This window comes from Sinohyriopsis cumingii, unplaced genomic scaffold, assembly GCF_028554795.1.
Source record: "Sinohyriopsis cumingii isolate HCF-2022 unplaced genomic scaffold, ASM2855479v2 utg002887l, whole genome shotgun sequence".
In the NCBI taxonomy this organism is placed as follows: Eukaryota; Metazoa; Mollusca; class Bivalvia; order Unionida; family Unionidae; genus Sinohyriopsis; species Sinohyriopsis cumingii.
In genome coordinates, this window is record NW_028316330.1 from 382,612 (window position 1) to 394,179 (window position 11,568).

General features: G+C 32.3%; 1 protein-coding gene across 1 annotated transcript in view; it reads right to left on the reverse strand.

Annotated features, from left to right (window-relative positions):
• The window catches only part of LOC149769997 (hormonally up-regulated neu tumor-associated kinase homolog A-like), a 50,328-nt gene that overhangs the window by 19,199 nt on the left and 19,561 nt on the right, over positions 1-11,568 (reverse strand). The gene's annotated exons all lie outside the window — the stretch shown is intronic.

Sequence of the window (11,568 nt, forward strand, 5' to 3'; positions counted from 1 at the left end):
TCTTGGGGCGCCAAAACCCATTTGGGTCATCATCGTCGCACCAGGCGCCATTTACTCTAGATACGCCACTGACTGCCTGTCTGCCACCGTCCCTCGGTAAGTACTAAACATCATCAAATATGCAGGACAACGATATCACCGACGAATGTTCATGTTGTTGTTGTGGGGTTTAACGCCATTTTTCAGCACACGATAGGCTATGCATGGCGGCCAGTATTAATGGTGGAGGAAGAACCCGGAAAAAGCGCGAGAAGAACCACCGACCCACGTGAAGCTACTGGCAAGCTTTCTCACATACGACGAATGTATATAATACACATATATTACATTATGTAGTATTTTAATGTATCAAAACAACATACAAAGTAAAAAATATTTTACTTGACAATCACCAGTTGCAAAAGTACACATACGCACACACACACATCTATCTATCTATCTATCTATCTATCTATCTATCTATCTATTAACAATTTTAAGATTTCAAAACAATACATGGGCCATGAACAAAATTAGAGCTCTTGTCAATTAGTGAAATGTTAATCCCAGAAGCGTGTCCTGAGACATTGTGGTCTTACAATGCATTAGTATTATGGAACTGTAATAATACTATGAGTCTTGTTTTCGTGACCAGCCACTGGCTATTTCTATTGACCATAGCAAACATTTGCAGCTAAAAATGTGGGATTTCAGGTCAAGTGGTGGTGGTTATAGCATTAGTGGTAGTAATAGTAGTAGTAGCAGCAGCAATAGTAGTATTGTTTGTTTGGTAAAATCAAAATGTAAATTTTCGAGATAAGACATGAAACATGCAGTAAATAACATAAGACAGTATAAAAAGTCACAGTTAACACTTGCGCGCGCTCGTGTGTGTTTGTGTGAGAGAGATTTGGATTTTTAACGTAGCTTGAACAATTTTTCATTCATATTGCTTTGATGTCAACAGTTAACATTGAAAATAATACGTATACAAAAATGCATGCTAATACATAATACAAAGAGGTACACATTGCATAAGGAAAACAAGACATGTTCATTAAACTTAGGATTACCAGTAGTAATTCAAGATTTAGGGGGCAAAATTTCATATCAGTTCGTAAGAAAATAAGGAAATTAATAGAACAGGTAAGAATGAAGGGATACTCTATAGGTTATAAAACATTAATACAGCATACATAATTAATTGACGATCAAAAGAAACAGCTCAGACTATGGTAAACAATTCAACCTTAAAAGATCAAATAATTAAAGTGGAAGATTGCAAGATAATGAGGTCAAATGTAGATCAAAGTGTTCACTGGAGAGAATAAATGTCTTAACGTCATTTATTTGCTTTAACAAAATAAGCATAGTATTTACTTTTTGATAAAAAAGAAGCAGTTACATGAAATCATTTTATCAGTAATTGCAGCTTGATTGGTTAAGTGAGACTTTACTAAACCTGTTTCAATTGGAAATGTTATTACTAGTTTCAATTATAATAAAAGACAAAATACTATTTACTCTTGGTACTACAAAGTTTTCATTACTACCCCATATTATTATAAAGGTGATGGTCTGATAGGAAATTACTAGATAAATATGCTGGACCGCTGTATTTCATAATGTTGTATACATGATTCAGCATAAGTTATTTAACTCTGTTTTCCACATTTAATATCCCAGCACTAGAAACGACTGGTTGACAAATAATAATAGATCCTTGTTCATTTTTCTTTTCTTGGTTCGATAGCAAATAGCTTTATCTTGAGCAATTTGAAGTTTGTATTTCCTGTACTGAGTCCAGAAAACCACAATCAACAAGAAAGCAATCAACATGGCGTTGAATCAATGCAGATCACAGATAACTGTAGCCTATTATAAACATTCTCCACAACACCGATAATTATTACCTCCCCAGATACATATTGATCCAAAAAAGACCCACATTTTTGACTGATCTTTGTGACTTGATCACATTACAATATCATTCAACGCTCCAATCTTTCTTGATCTTTTAAGTTTTCTTTTGGAACACAAAGGGAATGTACTCTGTTTTAAAAGTGATAACGTATCATCAACTAACCACAGATTCCATGACTTAAGTTTTTGTCCCAATTTTCGCGATATGAAATTAGTATCTCGGTATAAAATGAGATTTGCGATATCATCGGCATTAACCAGTATTTTACCGTCCCAATTTTTTTCTTATAACATTTAATGTATGTAACAAAGAAAGAAAAGAGGGTCCGATTATCCTACCCTAAGACATCCCACGGGTGACTCCATGGGTTCAGACATTGTTTCATCTACATTAACATAAATTCCATAAGTGTGATTTAAACCAAACGATTCCTTAGCATATACTTTCTTTGATAAAATGGATTGATTCACTTTGGCCAGTAGCTTGTAAGTTTTAACATGATCATACCATTGTATATATAGGAAGTATGTGTTTTGTTGTAGTGTGCCAAATTAGTTAGACGTGTATCTATGTAATACAAATTCCACAAACTAGGCTGATATTTATACATAATATTGACCTAAACTAAACGTGTTTCCAATTGGTTATAGACTCCCTTGATTGTTTTCTTTAACAAGTGTTTTACCATTTCTACCTTTAGTTCGTCATGCATAGTGTTACTTAGTAAAGACAGATTCCCTATATGGCCACATAGAACCATAAACATACTGGTTCCAGCCTTTATGAGTCTGGTACATGGAACCATAAAGAAAACGACTGCAGCCTGTACGATTCTGGTAGGTATATTATCCATCCTGTACTTTTCTTCAATGCTAAGAATGCTTAACTCTTAACAAATGAACTCTTCTTTGACTGTTTTTTTAAATTAAAGTGATTGATTTTCATATTTGCTTTTTTTAAATAAAAATATTCTTAAAGTTCTCTGAATCTGAAAAAAAAATTGTAAGTGAGAGGCAGCTTTTATACAAACATTGATGCGACAATTGGAACAACTTCATGGAAACATTGATATTGTATTAGCGCCATATCATCATCAATAGCCAGGGTTATAGGATTATCCCTTTTTGGCTTTGGAATTATAATTTAGAGATTTTAATTGTTGCCACAGTTGGGGAGGGTGAAATGATTATTTGTATTTTCTTCCAATTTGTTTGATAAGTATTCAGATTTAGCTCTCTTATGATCCTTTTGGACATTGTTTTTTTAAAAATTGAAATCAATTTTTGTACAGATATTGAGTCATTTTGCATTTTTAGAAATGCTTTATTTAGAGGTAGAGACACGACAATATCAAATAGTATCCATTAGACAATATCAAATAGTATCCATTAGACAATATCAAATAGTATCCACTAGACAATATCAAATATTACTCATTAGACAATATCAAATAGTATCCATTAGCATCGGAAATATTAATTCTACATTAATGCGATTTATAACCATTATAAAATAAATTAAAAGAAACAAAGGCTTCAAGACCGTTAATATTAAAGTTATGTTGTCCCTTAAAGATAATGGATAATTATTCATTATTTATTTTAACCTGAAACGTTATCGACATATAATTCTAAAATTATTATGGATACACAACGTAAAAAGACTTAAACAACAACTGCGGTTCAAATTCTTCAGGTAAAATATTTACCAGTTGGATACAAAAAGCAGCGAATGAAAACGGTGTTTCCCAAACACCTGAATATTTTTGTGTTTGGTAAACAGATGAACATTTTCCTTAATAAACATGGATATAAATATGCGCTCATCAAAAACCAGTTTTTGTAAATATTAGAAAGGTTTGTCCTTTGCAGCAAGAACAGTGATATACGGGAACTTGGTGTTTGATGAAACTTAAATTAACAAAAACCATTTATGAATGATGTAAAGTGTTATCATTATATAAGTGGTTATATAAGTGGTTGGTGTATACAATTAACTACAACTAGATAAAAACCAATATAGTGGCAGAATGAAATTTTTCATAACATACACGTGTTATTTAGTTCCTTCTTTATGACAGATACGGGTTCTTTATAATTTCCAGCAGAGAGCTATAATTTTTACAGTGACGTAAATTATGGTATCTGGTTCTTGATGCTAGTGTTTACAAGAAAGATAACATACTTGGTGCTCCTCCAGTGAAGAAAACGGTATCTGGATTCTTTAAAGATGAATTATGTAGTGCGCTTATAAAAGATTTTTGTTATTTTAGAAACAAATGTTATATTTTAAAATCTTATAATGACCAAATGAAAGCATGCAAGGGTGACACAAATGTCATCAAAATGGCTCTCATATATATATATATATATATATATATATATATATATATATATATATATATATATATATATATATATATATATATAGTATATGCGAGTATTGCCTTTGTAGCAAACTATCAAGAATGGATTCTATACGATGATACAGTCGTTAGCTACACAATATTACTTCAGAGATAAAACAAAATTGATTGATCTGCATACGATGACAGGGACGAATTATCAGCTTATCCATTTTGTTTCATCTAAAATTCCAGTTACCTGATCTTTCATATGGCGTGGAATGTTATGATTAGTATCAATATACTCTGTATAGACTTTTGTCTTTGCTGCACGAGGAGGCAAATAAAAACATTATATTAGATGTGAACTCTTTCATAATAGACTGTACTTGTACACAGTTAATCACTCAGATCGTCGGTAACGTTAATCATTGGATTTATCTGACTTGGTATAAAGAGCTATCCCAACTAAATTGTCTGTAAAATGTAATTTCTTATTATTATATGTTTTGTTCCGCAAAAAGGTTATAAAAGTAATTACAATTATGCTAAAGAGGTGCCTTTATTCAGATTTTTTCAGATCCACTGCAAACCACTTTTCCCGCAGTGTAACGCCACATATAATAACGTTATGAGATTCTTTCAATACATCATTTATTAATGCCAAATGTAAATTTTATAGCAGTATTGCAAACGGAATCCGTCATGTTGTAAAAGAGGTATTTACCATGACGCAGTTGTTTTCTACATAATCCAGAAAGTCCTTCTATGTCTCAGATGAGTTTGGTTTAGTTATAGCAATTGTTTGTATTGGCGAAGTTTATATATGTGTGGAATATACATGCAAATATCTTGTCCAGGAAGAACTGACACATTTTGAGATGTTTGTTAAGTCTAATTTTTGCGGAATTAGCAAACTTCAGTATTTCCATAACTAAAGCAGCATTCTTTCTATTTACTGATTAGATGTTAACTTGTTAATTATCTCGTACACCAATATACAATTCTTTAAGTCATGCCTTAGAAATGTTGTCACAATTAACATTCGATTCTGTTATATTACCCTTTATTATTCAATCCGTATTATCCTTTGTATTTTTAACCTGGCATTAGTTTGGTAATATACGTTTCGTTCTATTTTTCAGCTCTATCAAGTGGCTATTAACGTGTCAAATGTATCAACTGGTGATTAACACACGATGCTATGAGCGGTTTTATCTTTCTTATTCCTTCAGGAATTGTAATTGTTTCAAGCCACGCGTTACTCGTGGTTTTTATACATCCTTCTAATATATGATTTGTACCTTCTAATATAGTATAATTATTAATATCAGTGCTAACAATAAATACAAAATTGTTACGTATATTTCATTTAATTTATATATTTTTAAATTTGTGTTTGATTTGATTTGATTGTTTGGGGGTTTTGGAATCTTTTTATTTTCTTTACATGTCAATGTAATGTAATTTTGTTTGCTAGGAATTTGATATTTTCCAGAAAAGTTAGTTTGACCTGAATCTTTCCATAAATACCTAATAATAGAAACACTGTTTCTATTTCTGACTTTGTTTCTGGCCTTGTTTGAGGGTCAAGTGAACAACTTTTATTCTCGGAGTAAAATGATTGGTTCTTATCAAGGACATACAGGGGCTACGTGATTTTTATATGTAAACATGATCACGTGATCCTCTATTTCGCAATTATGCATTTCCAAAATTGCGAAATACTTAGTTTTAATGGTGATGTTTAGAGAGAGATCTCAGAGGTTTGCTCGCTTTAAACACTTGATGTCAAGCTGTTTTCTTCTGTTGTGACCAGTATTGAGTTTTTGAGTTTTATTTTTAATTTTTTGTATTCTTAAAGATTAATTCGTACTCATACAGAATTCTTGAACAAAGACATTTATTAAAAAATTTCTTTGGATTTCCAAAACCGGAGGATTAATTATTGTGTTTCTACAAGGAACTGTAGACTTCAAAACAGTACAGGTTAGAGCATATGTCATCGCCTTCCATCTTGTATTCTTCGTCGGAACTCGAACTTGAATTCATTAGAACATTTTATTATTAGGACTTCTAAAATATTATTTTTGGATTTGATTCTTAAAACCGTAAGTTCTTACTTTTTCCATTTTTATAGTAATTTTCCAGGGAAATAAATAATATTTGTTATATTTTTCAACGCTTGTTGTTTTCACTCTTTCTTGTGTTACTGTTTAGTCGAGCCTAGACACGTAACATAATTTATACATACATTACTGTGATCTGTGTTTTTCTTGCTCTTAAATAAATACCATGTTGCTTTTGTCAAGTGCTGCTTAAATTTATATCTACGAGCACAAAGCATGCTGGGTAATCCTTCCACTGTATAAGCCGTACTAAACGGCATTTCTGGCTGACCTTTCTCTGTATAAAAATTCATTCCTTTTCAGTTCATTTGTAGTACATCATGTAGAATATTTGTTACAGTTATAATGGAAAGAACAATTGATTTAAAATTCACTACACATTCTGCCATTAATCTGGTTTTGTCCTGAGATGCCATTTTCTATCTATCGGCTTTCTTTATAATGTATAAATTTCAAGCACTACATACAAGACTGTATAGTTCGTTCCTTGTTTAATTCAGTTTTGAATACAGCTATTTCCGTCACAAACCTTTCTTTCAAATCATTTAGATCTTAGCTCGCACATTTTACCTATTCATATCTCAATTGGCAATGTAATATACCAATGTTATAAAATGGTTTGCGATCATGTTGCTTTTCAACAGCTATTTTTTATGTTGTTTTATCACAATAGTTAACTAATCTTTGGTAATCGTCTAATAAAATTTTGATTTTTCAGTTTAAATAGAAGGTTGACAAGTTTTAAACTTGCTATGCGCTTATCATAATTTTAGGTACACATTTATTATTATTATTATTATTATTATTATTGTCCTTAATCTTTTTCGCTATATCGGATATGGCTTATGGAATTCATTTTTTCTTCAGCTTTAACATAGCCTTAGTGTTGGCAATTATGTAATTTTCCAAATGTTTAATCAAGTTACATACGTTTACTTTAAGAGATTTCAAAATTTTCTCCATATAGCTCTTGAAAGCGTATATCTCTGCGTTTATATTTTGTTAAATGGATCGCAAATAATTTTCAATTACGTTTGGTTTCCCAGGCCGTTTCTCTTATATTTTATAAAGGTAATGGTTGCTGCGTACCTTGCCAAAATGAGTATTTTTTTAAAATAAACTGATCAGAAATAAGAAGGGTTACACTCAACAATTGGAGAAAACAAACAGTGACGACTTTAACAATGGCAAAAAGGAAAACCTGAAAGAATTAATATATTAAATAAAGACACAACAATCAAGAAATTTCAGGATAATTTTCGATACAATACTAAAATATCAAACACATTAAAACGAAACATAATGACCTATACAACGTTTTAAATTTAACAGAAGACTATTCAATAGCGGTTTGTTACAATTGTTGACTGACAAAGATATAAATGCATCTATTATCCTGTAAACATTTAATATTTTTTCTATGTTTTGTGTTTCCTCTCTTGACCTTTAAAATTAAAGAGTTTTAATATAAAAAATTAGCATATATTTCTGACAGGGTTACTCCCAAAGTGACTGATGAAAGCCAGTAAAGTATATGGCACATTTGATTTCATGCCCTCCTCTGGTCTGATCAAAGATGTAACTTCTTGAATAATGACATCTAACAATGACGTAATAATTTAGATGATCTTCCAGTGATAATATTTCGTAGTTATTTTTAATATATTTATTTTCTCATCCATTTTCGCCAAATCCTTTTCGTTTAAAGTTTTACCAGTAATCTCTTTGTAGGTTCCGTTTACGATACTGACTCTTGTTTGTAATCGTCAGATTTTCGAGAAAATTAAACCATGTCAATTTTATCTCCCGTGAATCTTAATTGTATTTCAAGTTCTTTTATCCATTTAAATTATGTACAAATTGTAGACTGTGACGAGCTTGAGAAGATGATACATATTACATATGAAATATGCTCAAGGACCAACTTACAGGAACAACAATTAAAGATTTTATCAATTTCAGTATAGTCTACCTACAACTTCTGTGGATAAAAACATAATTTGCTAAATACGCAATTAATACAGACGATGCAAAATATCAAATAATTAGGACTCGTATAGAAAGTGTTTTGGGGGGAACATTGGTTGAACATTTAACACGCTGAGAATCCAAACCATGTCTGAAAAATGGCAGCCCAGTATATCTTAATATCTACCTCAATAGCTACAAATAATGGTGGAAGTAATTTCTTTGGGTCATTATGCCCTGCAGACGAAGAACATAGTGGATACAATTAAATCGTAAGCACCTAGAAAGACCTCGACAACAACCATTAAAACAAACTCCTGTAAAAGAACCCCCCTCAGAAAATATACACAACCAATACAAACTCCAAAATATATAGAAATGCAAATCATCAGCACAAATGAACCATTTTATAAGCAAGTAAAAGAAACAAATAGCTCAATAGACGATTACCCAAAATATAATCCACATATAGAATTTCCATACCATGAGCCCAGATTGTCTACTATTCAAAAAAAAATTAAGAAGCCCAGATTATTTACCGTTCAAGACGTTTTAAGAAGCCCAGATTATTTACTCTTCAAGAAGTGTTAAGAACCCCAGATTATTTACCCTTCAAGACGTGTTAAACAGTCCATATTATTTACACTTTAAGACGTGTTAAGAAGCCCAGATTATTTACCCTTCAAGACGTGTTAAGAAGCCCAGATTATTTACCCTTCAAGACGTGTTAAGAAGCCCAGATTATTTACCGTTTAAGATGTCCTAAGAAGCCCATATTATTTACCCATCAAGATGTGTTATGTACCCTTCTAGATTAGTTAAGAATACCAGATTATGTATTCTTCCAGTGGAATTAAGAAGCCCAGATTATTTATCCTTCAAGATGTGTTAAGAACCCCAGATTGTTTATTCTTCCAGGGCAATTAAGAATCCCAGATTATTTACCATTTAAGATGTGTTAAGAAGACCAGATTATTTTCCCTTCAAGATGTGTTAAGAAGTCAAGATTATTAATTCTTCCAGGGAAATTAAGAAGCCCAGATTGTTTACCCATCAAAATGTGTTAAGAAGCCCAGATTATTTATTCTTCCAGGGGAATTAAAAAGCCCACATTACTCTTCCAGATGTGTTAATAAGCCAAGCTAATGTATTCTTCCAGGGGAATTGAGGAGCCCAGAGTATTTACCCTTCAAGATGTGTTAAGAAGCCCAGATTGTTTACATTTCAAGATGTGTTAAGAAGACCAGATTATTTATTCCTTTTGGTGAATTAAGAGGCCTAGATTATTTACCCTTCAAGATGTGTTAAGAAGCCCATATCATTTACCCTTCAATACGTGTTAAGAAGCCCAGATTGTTTACACTTCAAGATGTGTTAAGAAGACCAGATTATTTATTCTTCCAGGGGAATTAAAAAGCCCCGGTTATTTAATAGTCATGATCTGTTAAGAAGCCCAGAATATGTGTTCTTACAGGGGAATTAATAAGCCCAGATTGTTTACCCTTCAAGATGCGTTAAGAAGTCCACATTATTTATTCTTCCAGGGGAATTAAGAAACCTAGATTATTTACCCTTCAAGATGTGTTAAGAAGCCCAGATTGTTTACCCTTCAGGATGTGTTAAGAAGCCCATATAATTTTTTCTTCCAGGAGAATTAAGAAGCCCACATTATTAACCCTTCAAGATGTATTAAGAAGCCCAGATTGCTTACCCTTCACGATGTGTCAAGAAGCCCAGATTAGTTTTTCTTCCAGGGGAATTAAAAAGACTAGATTATTTACTCCTCAAGATGTGTTAAGAAGCCCAGATTATTTATTTTTCCAGGAGAATTAAAAAACCCAGATTGTTTACCCTTCAAGATGTGTTAAGAAGCCCAGATTATTTATTCTTCCAAGGGAATTAAGAAACCCAGATTGTTTGCTCTTCAAGGGGAGTTAATAAGTGATTATAGATGCTGCTGAAGCTGTCGATTCCAGACTATGAAAACTGACAAGGAAATATTACATAAGGGATGCAGAATATCAAGATATCATGAAGGAAATAGAGCCAATCGAAAACACTAAAATTGCAGGAACTGCTGGATAGCTTTAAAAGTAAAAGAGCAGGTCATGATTTGTCGTTTGCTTGTTCTAGTATAAGTTGGCCTGTTTGCGTTTTTTTAAAATCAGAAGTGTCAATACTGCAACAAAACAGATAAACAAAAACCATAAACTATTTCAATAGGTGAAGTAGACCACTTCCTGCATCATTCGTCATGATTATGAATGAGTTTTTATTTCATGATCTTGTTTGTCAAATCATGTCCAATATATGTTATCAGAATATTAGCAGTTTTAGTCCTTCTTGTCTAGAGAGGTTTGAATTCACTCCGTTCATTCCCTTGTATATCTTTTGATGAATTGTTACGATGGTTGATCATACAGTAATTTAACATTGTTAGATGCCTGATGATAAAGTAATTTAGCGTAGTCATATGGTTGATGATACAGTAATTTAAGGTAGTCACATGGTTGATGATACTATAATTTAGCCTAGTTAACAGGCTGATGATACAATAATTTAGTGTAGTCTGATGCCTGATGATACAGTAATTTAGCGTATTTAGATATCTGACGATACCGCAATTTAGCGTAGTCAGATGATTGAAAATTTTCAGATATTTTCTTGACACTGAAAAACTTGTATGCTTTCAAGGCGTAAATATCTCATTATAAAATATCTGGAATTGTGAAATAAGACCCAAATGTTTAGTACTAATATATATATTACAGATTACGAATAATCTTCTGACCACTCACCATCTTCAGCTTTTATTTAGGTTGGGAATAGTGTGTTGGCGGTATCAGCTCAAGGTAACGGTCAACATCGGCCCTAAGAAGGTAGTGATTCGTCAAGGATCGATATCTGCGTCAGACAATAGTGATTCGTCAAGGATCGATATCTGCGTCAGACAATAGTGATTCGTCAAGGATCGATATCTGCGTCAGACAATAGTGATTCGTTCCGGGTAGTAGGCATTGTGCTGTATGAAGATAGTAGGCATTGTGTCGTGTCAAAATAGTTGTGTTAGGGACAGTTTGCATTGTAGCCTGTCAATATAGTAATTTGTTATGAATAGTAGGTCTTGTGCAATGTCAAGATATAGTGATTCGTTAGGGACAGTAGACGTTATGCAATGCCAAGATAGTGATTTGTTCGGGACAGTAAGCGTTATTCTATGTGAA